This window comes from Ambystoma mexicanum, chromosome 4q, assembly GCF_040938575.1.
Source record: "Ambystoma mexicanum isolate Mex_15411 chromosome 4q, UKY_AmexF1_1, whole genome shotgun sequence".
NCBI classification, from domain to species: Eukaryota; Metazoa; Chordata; class Amphibia; order Caudata; family Ambystomatidae; genus Ambystoma; species Ambystoma mexicanum.
In genome coordinates, this window is record NC_090928.1 from 836,558,878 (window position 1) to 836,573,433 (window position 14,556).

Consider the following 14,556-nt stretch of genomic DNA (forward strand, 5'->3'; position numbering starts at 1 on the left):
CTGCGGAGCCACGCGCTGGAGCCAGAAGAGAGAAGATATGCTAGATGCACACAGGAGTAACCGGTGATGCTGCACCATCAGAATAGAGATAACGGGAGAGGTGGGAGACCTAGAAGGGGAACATAGCAGGAAGAGCCTGAAGTGACTAATCATACTCGTCCCAGTGGTTGTGAATACCTTAAAGAAAGTGCAGAATATAAGGGAAAACATTATATTCATTCCAGTGGGTGCGAATAACTTAAAGAAGGTGCAGGATATAAGGAGACTGATCATACTCGTCCCAGTGGTTGTGAATATCTTAAAGAAAGTGAAGAGTACAGAGGGACTCCTCATACTCATCCCAGTAGTTTTGATATTTGATGAGTGATAGGGTTGGAATAGGATAGCTTTTGGACAGAGGAAGGATCATTACTTTTGACTGCCATACTGACGACAATGCTCATAGATAGTGTTATGTTAGATGGGCAAACCTTTATGATAGGGACAGAAAGACCCTTTTCTTATTTTCTTAGAGAGCATCGTGCGTCGATGTGGTCGAGTCGAAGTCCCTCGAAGGCCTCCGTGGAGGATGACATCATCGGGTATAAAAGTAGCATGCGCGGCGCCCATTGGCCTCAGTTCAGTTTTTGCCCTCTTGCTTTGCTATATAGATAGTGTAGATAGCCAGGTGTCAGCCTTGCGAGAGTTGAAGTGGTAATAACACCGGAAAATCTACAGAGGGGTAGGATGGGAGGGCGATGAGGAATACGTTGGAGGACTATCCAGTCAAAAGAACGTTACCAGTTGTTAAGTAACTTGTTCTTCGAATGGATTGTGTTCTCCAACGTATTGCTCATCTGAGATAGACTCCCAAAGCAGTGTAACAAGCTCTCTGGAGGAGGGAGTAGATTTGATTTTTTTAGTTTTTTTTATATTATATAGCTGAATATAATACTGCTTTACCAAAAGCAAGCTCTTTAGAGTGGGAAGCATCCAGATTATAGAATTTAGAAAAAGTGTGCAGCGATGACCAAGTTGCTGCTTCACAAATAGATTTTATGGGAACACCTCTTTGAAAGGCTGTCGAAAAGGCTGTGCCGTGAATCTTTGCCCGCCAATCTGTAGCATTCTGAAAAGCAAAGCAAAATCCAGCGTGATAGGATTTGTTTTGATACCAAATGACCTAATTTCCTTCCGGTGTAGCCAATGAAAAGTTGATTATCCACTCTAAACTTGGAGAGCCTAGAAATGTAAAAGCTTAGAGCTCGTCTCAGGTCCAGCCTGTGCAATCTTTCCTCCTCCTTACTGGGATGAAGTGGAGGATAGAACGCGGGCAGAATAATTTTTTGATTTATATGGAAATCAGACACAACTTAAGGTAAGAATGAGGGTTCAACCCTCAATACAACTCTGTCCCTGTAGAACACAGTGCAGGGTGGCCCAGAAGACAGTGCCTGCAACTCGCTCACTCTTCGTATAGATGTTAAAGCAACCAAGAAAACAGTTTGCACCGTTAGTAATCTTAATGGACATGTGTGCAAAGGTTCAAAAGGGGCACACATTAAAAACTTTAGAACCAGATTAAGGTCCCAAACTGGGACATGGAAAGAGGAAGGAGGGAACACATTGGTGAGTCCCTTTAAGAATTGTATTATCACAGGAATTTTAAAGTAGGTTCATTCTTCCCAAGAGCGCGTGAAGATGGAAAGCGCTGCAAGATAACCTTTAATGGTCCCAACATCGAGACCTCTACGTGTCAATGATAAGAGGAAAGATAATACTTCTGGAATAGGACAGAGGAAAGGATCAACATTCTTTTCCCTGCACCAGTTGCGAAACCTCTTCCAGCGGCAACAGTACAAGGATTTTGTTGCTGGCCTTCTCGCCGAAAGCAACACCTCCATGACGTCATCCCGCAAGTCCCAATCCTTGTATCTCATCCTTTAAGATAGCAAGCATGAAGGTTGTGAGTCCTGACCTCTGGATGGAGAACCTGACCCTCCATTTGTGAGAGAAGGTCCTCTCTCTGAGGAAGACGTAACGGCAGACAGATGGACATGTCTAGACAGTCCGGGTACCACGTTCTCCCTGCCCAATCTGGGGCAAATAGGACCATGCGGTTTCTGAACTGTCTCAGTCTCCTGATGACTTGAGGGAGGATGGCAATCGGAGGGAAGGGATATAGCAGTGGGAAGTTCCACTCCACCACGAACACGTCCCCTAGGGCTCCTCTCGGTGGAAATTCCCTTGAGCAATACTTTTCGCACTTCCGGTTAATTCCGGTCGCAAACAAGTCTACTTGAGCGGTTGCCAAAAGGGAAAAGATCTCCTGAAGTACTTCCTGAGCCAGTTCCCACTCGTGGGACACCGTACTCTGCCTGCTCAGAGCGTCCGCCGTCATATTCTCCTCCCAGGCTAGATGAACTGCCGTTAAGGAGATACCTTCTTGAATTGCCCAATACCAGAGCTGCATTGCCTCTCTGCACAGAGGTAGTGACCCTACACCTCCTCTTTTGTTTAGGTAATGCATGGCCACTGTGTTGTCCATCATTATCAGGACATTTTTCCCTTGACAGATGGCAGAAAAGCCTTCAGCGCTAATCTGATTGTTCTCCGCTCTAAAAGGTTGATGTGTAGGATGGACTCAGATGGAGACCTACGACCGTTGATTATCAGATCATTGGCATGAGCTCCCCACCCCATGAGTGAAGCGTCCGTCACTACTGTAATCTCTGGCCATGGATGCCAAAAATGTTCTCCTTTCAGGATGTTCTCTGTGCAAGTCCACCACAGAAGATCCTGCCGAACCTTGTTCGGAATCTGAAGGAGATCCGTCATTTGTCCTGAGAACTGGGACCATTGAGTCTATAGAGCCCATTGAAGGGATCACATCCTCAGGTGTGCTTCTGGCACTAGGAAAATGCAGGATGCCATTAGGCCAAGCAATCTCAAGAAGTCGTAGGCATGGAGATTTGGCCATTTTGAAATTTGGAAACCATCTGAAGAATGTCTTGAACCTTCGACTTTTGAGGCAAGCTCTTTCCCAAGGATGTGTCTAAAACAGCCCCTATGTACTGGAGCTGTTGGGAAGGCAGCTTTGACCTCTGGAAACGAAGCCGTCCACGAGATATATTGTTATTGTTTGTGTATGTTTTGAACCCACGTTCATGTTACAATCAGGTTTGATAAGTGACAACCGCACCTATGGGCTACATACTAAGTGCCTAGATCAGTATTTTGTCGACCAGGCATAGAAATGACGTATTGATCTTGTTCTCCTCCACTGTCACTTTCTTTCCAGTACTTCTCATGTTTTTGCCAATTAATTTTCTTTATATGTCTGTTCCCCCTTCCGTCCCCTTTTCCTTTTCTGCTTTTGGTTGAACACATGTATTTCAATTTTTAATTTCTGTATTGGCACACATTATTTTAATGCTTGTTTTTCATTGTATCTGTTTAACATTCACCTGTATGTTTGTTTAACTGAATACAGAATTATTTCAGATTTCTTGGCCATCTGTTGTTTCTTTGTCTTGCCAAATGGCTGAATGCGATCCCCATCTATTCTTTTAGGTTATGTAGAGGTTTGGCATAAAGAGGTTACTAAATTAATTAACCCATTTGCTCCAAACCTTGGGTGCAGCAATACTATTATCCCTGGTTGAATACGCTGTCGGGAAGGTGTCATTTGTGACTTCTTGAAATTGAGGGAGAAGCCCAGTCTGTGGAGGAAGTGGCAGGTGACTTTCAGATGATCCAGGGCTTGTTCAGCAGAACGTGCCCTGATCAGTCAATCGTCCAGGTAGGGGTAGACGTGAGGTGCGCTGCCACCACTACTATCAACTTGGTGAAGACCCTCAGGCGGAGGTCAACCCGAATGGTAGGACTCGAAACTGATAGTGCGAGTCGCCAACTACAAACCTCAGGTATTTTCTGTGCTTGAGATGGATTGGCAAAATAAGCATCCTGGAGGTCCAATGACACCAACCAATCCTGAAGTTGAAGGGCCTGAAGGATCTGGGAAAGAGTAACCATCTTGATCTTGTCCTTCCTGATGAGCTTGTTCAAGCCTCTTAAGTCCAAGGTGGGTCTCAGTCCTCTATCCTTTTTGGGAATCAAACAATATGGGGAGTACCATCCCTTGTTCTTCTCCGCTACTAGTTATATAGCACCTTTCTCTAGCAGGGTTAAGACTTCTTGCTGTAGGAGCGGGTCTGGAAACTTCAAAGAGTGTCTCCCTGGTGGATTGCTTTGAGGTTGCGTTAGAAAAGGAAGGCAGTAACCTTGGGCTATTATTTCTAGAGCCCAAAACATCTGAAGTAATGGCTCGCCATTCTTGCAGATGCTGGGACAGCCTGCCTCCCCCACAGGTGTCTTGTGATGCAAGTCCTCAAAGTGGTTTTGTGGCGGTTGTTGCGGCCGCTGATGGTAAAGAGGCTTTAGCTGGGGCTGGTTTAGCATGTTTTCCTCGTCCACCACGAGTGGCTTTTTTCAGGCCTCTTTGACTGGCCATTCCTCTCGGCTTTCCATATGAGAAGTAATAACGATAGGATTGTCCCCTGCAAGATTGTCCTGATGCACGAAAAAGCTGAGGTTTCCTAATAGCAGTTCCTAAAGATTTTGCAGCCGCTTTTGAGGTCTGCAACCTCTCAAGGGTCTTGTCAGCCTTGTTGCCGAAAAGGTGAGACCCGTCAAAGGCCATGTTCAAAAGACAGTTTTGCACGTCTAGTGCGAAACTCGACTTTCACAACCACGCAAATCTGCGCATCACCGTGCTAGTGGCCATGGACCTGCTCACACTATCTGCAGTGTCCAATCCAGACTGAAGGGATTCCTGCATGGCCTCCTTTCAATCTCTAATGATGACTAGGAATCCTTCCCTTTCTTCCCTTTCTGGTATGTGCTCTGCCGCAATTGCAATGCACTCAATTTAAATTTAAATTTCTTTATTTGTAAAGCACGCCTTGCCTTCGGGCATCTGGGCGCATATTTTATGGTAACAGCGAGCATATAAATGGCAGCATTGAGTACATCATATAAAGGAAAGTATAGTCTCTATTTACTAAATTTACAATATTTACAGAGGTAAGTATATACACGTCATATGCAGGGTGGCTAAGTTAGCAGTACAGAGATGGAACAGGAAACGGTGCTAGATGTCGCTGTTCTGGAGCCACAATTTAGTATTGCGTTTGAAGGCATACGGGGAGGGTTCAGACCTGAGTGTGGGAGGCAGTGTGTTCCAAAGTTTGGTTGCTAGGACAGGGAAGCTGCAGCTGCCCGCTTTCTGTCGATTGAATTTGGGGAGGGTTAGACAATTGGCTTGTGCAGATCTCTGCGGTCGAATGGAGGTGAGAGGTGCAAATCGATTGGAGAGATGTGTTGGGGCCTGGTTGGAGTGACACTTGTGGGTGAGTGTCAGGGTTTTGAGGGAGATTCTTAGGGTTACTGAGAGCCAACCCATGTTGCGTCTGGTGGCTGAGATGTGGTTGTTTCTAGGAATGTTGAGAGCTGCTCTGATGGCGTTGTTCTGGGTGACCTGTAGCTTATTTAGGTTCTTTTGGCTGGCACCCAGGTAGAGCGCGTTGCAGTAGTCGATCTTGGACATGACAAGGGTTCTGGCTAAGATGATGCAATTAGCCATGGAGAGAAAGGGGCGACACGCAGTGATCACTGTGCACGTGTAGGCAGAGGCAGATGTGACTGAATTAGATTGTCTGGAGAGGGACAGGGTGGAGTCAAGGTAGATCCCAAGGGTTTTGGTGTCTTTAGAAACCTTGATGATGTTGCTGTCAATGATAAAAGACTTGAAAGCAGGATCCAGTTTACTGAGGTGGTAGTGTGAGCCGAGGATGAGGAGCTCAGTCTTATCGTCGTTAAGACATAGCTCATGTTGAACCATCCAGGCTTGTATGACCAGGTAGACGTCATTCAGTGATTTGGTGTCAGCCAAGTAGTCTCCAGTGATAGGGATGAGTATCTGGGTGTCATCGGCATAATTTGTGTAGGTGAAGCCCAAATAGTCAAGAATATCAAAGAGAGGTTTGGTGAACACGTTGTATAGTGTAGGGGATATGCAGGAGCCCTGAGGCATGCCGCAGGGGACAGGTGAGGGTTCTGCTGACGTGGAGAAGACTTGCATGGATCTATTGTCAAGGAATGATCTGATCCAAGAGGTAGCAGCATCTGCGAAATTGGCGGTTGATGAGAGGTGCTGACAAAGGATGCGGTGGTTAACAAGGTCGAAGGCTGCGGATAGGTCTAATAGTAGCATCAGTGCGATTTTCTCTTTGTCTTTGAGGTCCTCAATTTGTGTTTTCAGATCAATAAGGGCCGTTTCTGTCCCGTGCCTGGGTCTGAAACCTGATTGCCTGAGGCCAAGGAGTTTATTGGATTCGCGGTATTCCTGGATCTGAAGGTAAGCGGCCCGATCAAGGATTTTAAGCAAGAAGGGGACAGTGGTAATGGGCCTGTAATTGGTGGGTGTGCTCGGGTCGAGAGTGGGTTTTTTAAGTAGGGGTATGACCCATGCATCTTTTAGATTGTTAGGGACAATGCCTATTTTAAAGGATGTGTTGATGAAGGTGGTGATGAAGGGGGCTAGTTCGTGAGCCGCATCCTTGATGGTTGAGGCAGGACATAGGTGCCCTTGGCAGTTGGTTGGCTTAAGCTTGTTGATGATGTTTTCAACTTCTGAAGTACTGAGAGCTGTGAAGCTGAAAGGCTTGTGAGTAGAGCCGGGGGAGGTGATGCGAATGGGATGGGGTTGGGTGTTGGTTTGGAGGCACGATTGTTTGGCGTTAATTTTGGCTTGGAGCATGGTGATTTTACCCAGTAGGGCATCCTGAATGTTTGTACACCACAAACTGTTTTTGATACATGTGTCTGGGGGGGGTTGCGGTAGATTCAAGTTCCTTGAGGATCTTGAATAGCTCTTTAGTGTTGGATTTGGCTTCCATGATGCGGCCGTTGTATGTGTCTTTCTTTGCCTGGAAGATGGCTTCTTTGTAGTTAAGTGAGGCAATGGTTAGGTGGTCTTTGTTGGTGTTGGAGGGGTGACTTTTCCAGCGAGATTCAGCAGAGCGTTGGCTTTGCAGAGTTCTCTTAGGTGAGGAGTGAACCACGTGTTAAGGTGGGCTCGGGGTTTGGGTCTCCTCGGTTTAATGGGGGCAATAGCATTTAGGGCTTTAAGCATGGACTGGTTGTATGTGTCAACTAGTACTGTGGGATCCGTGCATGTGAGGGCAATTCTGTTTAAGAGCGGGAGGATGAGGAGGAGCAGTTTAAACTTGGTGATGTCTCTTTTGTTTCTGCTCTGGGTGGCGGGGGCAGGTTCTTGTTTGGGGCAGAAGTCAGTGGTTTTGATTTCAAAGAGGATTGTGTGATGGTCTGACCATGCACAAGGAGTGTTGTCCTTGAGGTTGATACAGCAGTTGGATTCAGCTAGCCAGTCGAGGGTTCGTCCTTTGGAGTGGGTGGGTTCTGTGATGTGATGGGTGTACGAATTTATTTTCCCACAGAATGTATGAACATATGTTGAGTTGGCCGATTTTAGCACCATACTCCCAGCTGAAAATACCTTGCATGCCCAACCATCCACACGCTTGTCGTCCCTATCTGGAGGGATGCAAGGATACGTCACCTTATTTGAAGCTGTGGCTGCCTGAACCACCAGACTCTCTGGAGTAGGGTGTTTGGACAGATAGCCGGGGTCTCTACTGGAAGGGTGGTATTTTGAAGGGAGGGACTTATTTACAGGAGGAATTGAGTCCGGAGTCTCCCAATTTTTGGCCACCCTATTTTGTAAGGCTACATGTAAGGGTAAAATCGGATCTTCGGTGGGGCCATGATCCAATATGTCCATCAGGTCATCCTCGATGAACTGAGTTGGTGGTTTAGCCCATCCTAAATAATCAACCACCTTTGTCATCAGCTGCCTGCATAAGGGACTGGCACGTTCCCCTGGTTCTGGTCTGCCAAAATCTGTCTCTGGTGAAGTGTCAATTCCACTTGCGTTATGCAAGGTTTCCACTAGATCCCTCATTCTGCTTTCCTCAGAAATCAGACATTCTGGGACACTAGGGGTGCCATACTCTAGGCCAAAAGGAACCTCTTCCTCCTCCTCAGACCTCTCTTGTTCTTCAAAAATTGAAGTTAAGGATTTAAAATATTCTTTCCTTGGCAGAGGTTTATACATTTTTTTTTCTGGAGGAGGTGTTGCAGTAGAGACTGATGGCTTTGAAGTCTTTGCAGCTTTTTCTTTTTCTGCTATTTTGACAGTTTCGGGCTGAATTGGAGCCTTTGCAACATTCAGCGCGAGGGCTTCGGGGGCGACGTCGACAAAGGCGTTGATGGCATCAACGAAATAGTAGTCGTCGACAGAGCTGGCTTCGAGGGCATCAAGACGGTCTTCGAAGGCTTGCCCTTCGAGGTGTGTCGGGTTCCGTATGGCGTCGGTGACCTCGAGCGGTCGACTTGACTCAAGCAATCTTTTTTGCTCGGGGTCCTGGAGGGATCCCGATCTTTCCTCCTTCGATCACCTGGGCTCAAGGGCACGCAAGTGTCGGAACGGTAACACTCCCAGCCGGCTTCCGAGGAAGGGGCGGAACGAGGCTTAGCCTTTTCAAAAACCTCTATCATTTTAATTCTAAATGCTTCCCATTCTTCGGAGGAAGAATGTTTTGTGGGGCATTTCATTCTCTTGGGGGATTCGTCCAAAGACGAGGTGGAAGGTGACCGGTGGCGTCTTTTTTTTAGACTTTTTCGTCGAAGATGAAGAATGGTGTGAACCACTTCGGGACCTAGACCTATGCTTTTGCCTTTCGTGTCAAGGAGATTTCTCCTCATGGGATCTCAACTCGACGCTTGAGGCTTTTCGGTTGAGTTTTCGACCTACCTGTAGTTTTCCCTTCCTCTCTTGCAAGGCCTTGCCCGTCATTGCCTGACACTTCGTACAGGCCTCCATGTCGTGGCCTTCACTGAGGCACCACAGACATTCTCGGTGCGGATCCGTGATCAACATTTTGGACCCGCAGGATTTACATTTCTTAAACCCACAACGCGGGGTAATCAGGGTCGACGACGAGGACATCTTGAATATCTACTTCACAATAACTGCGTCACAGAACTATCGAAGTGCGCCGAGTCTCCGGAGCAACACGTACTGCGGAAAAACAGAACTGAGGCCAACGGGCGCCACGCGTGCTACTTGTACACCCGATGACATCACCCTGGACGGAGGCCTTTGACATCGACGCACGGCGCCCTCTGCCGAGGAAAATTTCCAAAGCAGCTAAAGCTGGGCGAATACATCTAAGATGAGGAATAGGTTGGAGGACATAATCCATTTGAAATGGGGCATGTCATGTCAGCAGAATTTCTATCATGCAATACTGTTACTTATCTCTGTCTGAAACGTGGCCATGCTAGAATCAGTTCATCTTCACAGTGTCGATTCACACTATTGAGGGAAGGCATTACAATGTACTTGGGCCGCAATGTAGGGCAAAGTACCCTTTATGTTACAAATAGTCTAGTGTGGGTGGGGAGATTGAGATCAGAAGAGAATATATGATGCTGGGGATGTGGGAATCTGTAAGTGCATAGTGCTGCAACGCAAGAGCAAAATAGTAAGGCTATTTTCCTTGCACCTGGTACAATAATACTTATGTAATTCTTGTTTTGATAATACTTTCTGCACTCTTTCCCACTTTGTCCTAATCTTTAGTTGTTGAAATAAAACTCTCAACTTATATTTCAACATCTATACCTAATATGATTTTTACAAAGTATCACAGCGCCGCTTTCCTTGCAGAGCCCTGCTTACCTTCCAACGAGGACCCGCTGGCACCTCCAGGACTGTCTTCCCCGGCATCCATTGCGGCATGGTCCTGCACCACGTCCCCTTCTCCTCTGTGCTGCCATTTTGTGGTTTGTGCGGTAGACCGGCAGCTGGTTTCCATGCATGCGTGGTACAGATGGCGTGTTGTGATTGCCATGGTTTTCTGGAAAGCCACAGAGCCTCGCTCTGATGCAACAGCATTTAAGGGAATCTGAAGCTGCCTTCTGCTCGTCGCACTTTCCCTCTTCCATGAAAATTGACGCTGCCTGAATCCTTGTTTCTGTAATTACCTAGACTAATTATTTACTGCCTCTCTGCCTTCTGTTACCTTCCCTCACCTGTGTGGTTACTCCTTTGACTCATTCTATTTATCTTGGTCCTGTCGCTATTTCCTGTTTTACCTTTTGTTATTCTAATTAATCATTGTCCTGTTCCATTTAAATCCTTGGGTGCCCACGTCAGTGCTTGCTTTGTTCTGGCACCAGACTAATCTTGTAGGTGGTTCTATTTCTGTGGAGGTGGGAGAGGGGTCCTAGTTTCTGGCTGAGTTCAGTTCTCAGAACAGGGACTAGGGGAGACCTTCCTAACCATAGTACGTCAGGATCCGAGGGAATGCCAGAACCAAGGGTAACCTGGACCGCAGGAAATCAAGATCCACAGGTGCACAGAAATACCAGGGGCACACCTTGACACAAAGCAAAATCAAATTGTAACATAGCATAATCAAATGTATACAGAGTACAGACAAATATCCAATAAAACCAACACATTTTTCGAATAATAAAACTCTTCTTAGGGCAAATATACAAATTGGTGCAGATTAGTAAATCATAAGTGACAGTCCCATGCATATATAAAAAAACAAGAAATTGACAATTTATATGGTTCAACAGGTAAGTGAAACCATTCAAAATCAAATGATAAAATCAATTGTGGTTTAACAAGAAAACAGATATATAAAATTAAAATGTAAAAAGAAAAAACATACGAACATGGAAAGAAAAAAAGTAAAATTAAAGTCAGAAAGAAATAACCTGGGGTTGCTGGTAATGGCTCACCTCCATAAAATATCCTTCTGGCATGTATCAATGTTTTCATGATTTCGAAAACTCCTCATTCCTCTCCCTTTTATTATTCTGAAACTGATGTTCTTCTGCTGCCAATAAAGATTTAACCAATTATACCAAAATGCATTGGCATATGTACCCACAATAGACCTATGTTATTATTGTTTCGCCTCACTACTCGCCACGAGGAAAAGAGTGTTTACACAGGAATGTGCATTAAACAGTTCCTGGAGTTTTGAAAAGTTTCCTGTTATTATGTTCAAATGGAGTTAATAATTTGATTTATCTTCAACTAAAAAAGGATGAAAAAAGAATGCAAATTGCTATAAAAACTTAAAATAACAAACCTAATTACTTATTTCAGCTCCATTTGGAGCCAACTGAGAGCGCCAGTTTTAATAAGGTGGATTCACCTTGTTTTTTTGCTACTATATTTTTGTGGTCCCTGTGTCATAGGACCATTTTTTCACTGGAAGCTCCAGGCTAAAGCAACCGAAAGGATAAACACAAATTTGGAAGAATTTGAAGATTAAGAGAAATTGAAAGATAAACGTGGTGCCCACCCCTACCTTCCAATTTAACATAAGGTCCCATTCAAATGTATTTGTGGCGCCTCAAAGTAATCCAGTTTTTTAAAAACACAATATTCACAGTTGTCAGCCTCTATTATTATAATCATACCATCAGCTGTTAGATTAAAATGGAACTGTTGATTAAGCCCACTTCTCATTCCATAGTGGGAACTTCATCTTTGTCATCATTAAAATCCTGAAAAATGCAGTCATAATCCCTGTGGGACTCTATCCTGTTTTAGATAATTCTCCAAAATGGACATTGACCAAGATGTGAGCCATGCAATGAGCTATCCCTCATTGCATGGCTCAGTGTGGTTAAGCAGGTGAAGTGCAGTGTGTTGTGCATCTTGAGTGCTCAGAGTGAGTGCAGGAGGTGCAGGAACAAAAATCGGTACCCGAAATGACTCTGCATCCAGAGCTTGAGGAGGTTCGAGGAGGCATGCATAGGCTGGTGTGAGCATGCAGTTAGATTTTGTTCATCGCAGAGCATCGGTTGAGGAGGGGGAATATTTGCAGTTGACTCCCCAAACTTGCCCAGATTACGGGAACAAATGGGATGCTTAGCTGAGACCACCTTCACTGTGAATGAGAATTGTATGGCAAGTGGAGTACATACTTGTTGGGAAAAGCAACTCTGATGTACTTTGATTCAAATATTGCATTGATTGTGGTATCCTTTCTTTTTTTAATAACCAATACTCAATAAGTTTAACTGCTTGTTATTATTTCATATTTTTAAGGAGACCAATCGATTAATTTGGCATTTTATTTTGTAAGTATTCAACATATCAATGTGGCCCACAGTTGCAAATGGCTACTCATTCCTTTTGCGACACTGTTTGAATAGTAACCAATAGGGAGTTTTTGGAGAAAGTGTGATGCAAATTGTGCATTTTCAAGAATGTTTATTCTGCAACACTTGTCAAAATTACTAGCCAGATAGTGAAGTAACTCATCAAAATGGCCACAATTGGCAAGAAAAGTGGCCCACTTTGATCAAAATAAACTGGCCCTCACCAGCCTTTTGCGTTTTTGGTTCGGCCATGGGCCTATTGCCCTACAGGTCAGTCCGAGCCTGCAAGTAACTTCCTCATCTGTTACGTATATCTTCCACCTCGATTCTTCAAGCATATGAATAGCCTGGTGCAATATCGTCAGATTTCCTCCCCCACCCGCCCCCTACCTCACCGGCCTCCTACAGTTACCGTCTGGCCTCTGGCAGCCCCATCCTACCCCTTGCTTCTGATTGCAACGTTACAAGTTAAAACGTTTAAATTGCCACAATAGAATTGTTAAATAAAACGGTTTTAATTTCACTCCATACTGTAGAAACACACAATTCACGAGTGCCAAGTAACTAGTGCAGTGAGCCTGAAATCAACGCACAATTCACCACCTTTTTCTGGGTAATAAGGTCATGAAAAGCATCTTCATCACAACGGAAAATGAAAGAAGGAAAGGCCTAATGGTGTTTACTATTTGCTACTCAACTCAATCTTTGAATAGATGGGTGATGATTAGAGTGCCATATTTCTTGAAATACACAATACGGTCTGACGCACTGAAAAGTAGGGATGATGCAGTACATTTCCAGGTTTCCTTATCACTCAGACAGGAGTTTCCTGACTCGAGCGACATTCTCTGGTTAAGAGTAAGTATGTACACACAAGGCGGCTAGGTCACGAATAAGGCTACAAGGCGCACGTTGAAATGCGGGATTTCGGACCTGTACTGATTTCTCCAACTTGTCCACCAACCATTCAAAGGCAAGTTAGGCGTATGTTCGCCATTAAAAGCAGGGTTTTCTGTATCATATGTCACCGCAGTTGTGTTTGAGAAATATTACGTTTTCCAGTATCCCTTCAAGGCAGAGCAGTGCACTTGTAGAGCGCAGTAGGCAGTGCCAGCAGAGTGATATCAAAAAGACGCCATGAACAGGGCGAACCTGTAATGTGAACCCCGAGCAGCTCGGAGCACCGCCACCAACCGCGGGTGTTTGGGCAGGGGCCTGTTCAACTCAGGCGAGAGCTCCGTAGAGTCAAGTTTACAACATAAGCTTTTACACAACAATACAAAAGCACAATTATACAATGATAAGTAAACGGTAATACCTATTTGAAACCACATAAACAAAATAACATGTTATGATATATTTTGGACACAATACTTAATGCCACTGTTATATTTCGGATTAATGGCATATATTGCAGCTAAATGCGGATATTTCGTCCAACATGGTATTCCACTCAATACTGAGGAGGGCAGACGTCCGACTCGACCAGCACACGCATAAAATACAAGCACCGCATACAATATTTGCTGGAAAAGTGTCAATACGTTAGAAGGTGTATCGCGTTATTTAATATCACAAAAACACAGATTAAGTAAAATAAACAACTTGAGGTCAAGTAAGAAAGCCTATCTTTTTGGAGGGGATAGTGCGTAAAAGCACACCGCGAGGATGTTGCTGCTCGGCATACAGGGGCTCCAGCAGCTGCCCTCGCTCATCCTCTCCCCCCTCGGACACCTGTATACGAATGCACCTGCAGGGCCCCTCCCTCGCGCGCGCGCGCGCTCTCTCTCTCTCTCCCTTACCTTCCTGAAGTATTCGCTGTTCCTTTTGACACCGAGGCCCGCGGCCCTGCCACGAAGGATGGCGTCGGTCATCTTTGCTTGCAGCGCCCTTGCGTGCCGTGCTCGGCGTGCCAGGGGATCGCGTCCAACAGTGTGAAGCAATTGGTCTACCCAGAGGATTTAAAAAAGAAAAGCAGAGAGATGTGGATTTTTTCATTACAAAATTTAAGTTCTTGTGAACTTATAATACCTTCCTTGTAAACTTCTTCTGTAAAATTAGAGCTCAACGTTTGAATCTCTTTTGTGGGATCTTTTTTCTTTCAAATCGTTTGAAGCACTTGTTATAGCATCATATACAAGCAAGATATACATATCTTAGAAGCAACCGAACAAGTTATCAGGGAGATCCCCAACATTTCAAGATTTTTGAGAGACATACATACATACACACATACATACAAGTGGTGCTGGTAGACCAGGCCCCATCAGGCAACTAGTACATTAGTGTGATAAGGAAATA

General features: G+C 45.0%; 1 protein-coding gene and 1 long non-coding RNA gene across 5 annotated transcripts in view; one reads left to right on the top strand and one right to left on the bottom strand.

Moving 5' to 3' along the window:
• LOC138468014 (uncharacterized) overlaps nt 1–14,198 on the bottom strand; it is a 48,779-nt gene extending 34,581 nt beyond the window's left edge. The window contains exon 1 of the long non-coding RNA XR_011268180.1: nt 14,058–14,198. This is a non-coding gene — a long non-coding RNA (uncharacterized lncRNA). The remainder of the gene's footprint in view (nt 1–14,057) is intronic.
• LHCGR (luteinizing hormone/choriogonadotropin receptor) overlaps nt 1–14,556 on the top strand; it is a 1,835,933-nt gene that overhangs the window by 599,521 nt on the left and 1,221,856 nt on the right. The gene's annotated exons all lie outside the window — the stretch shown is intronic.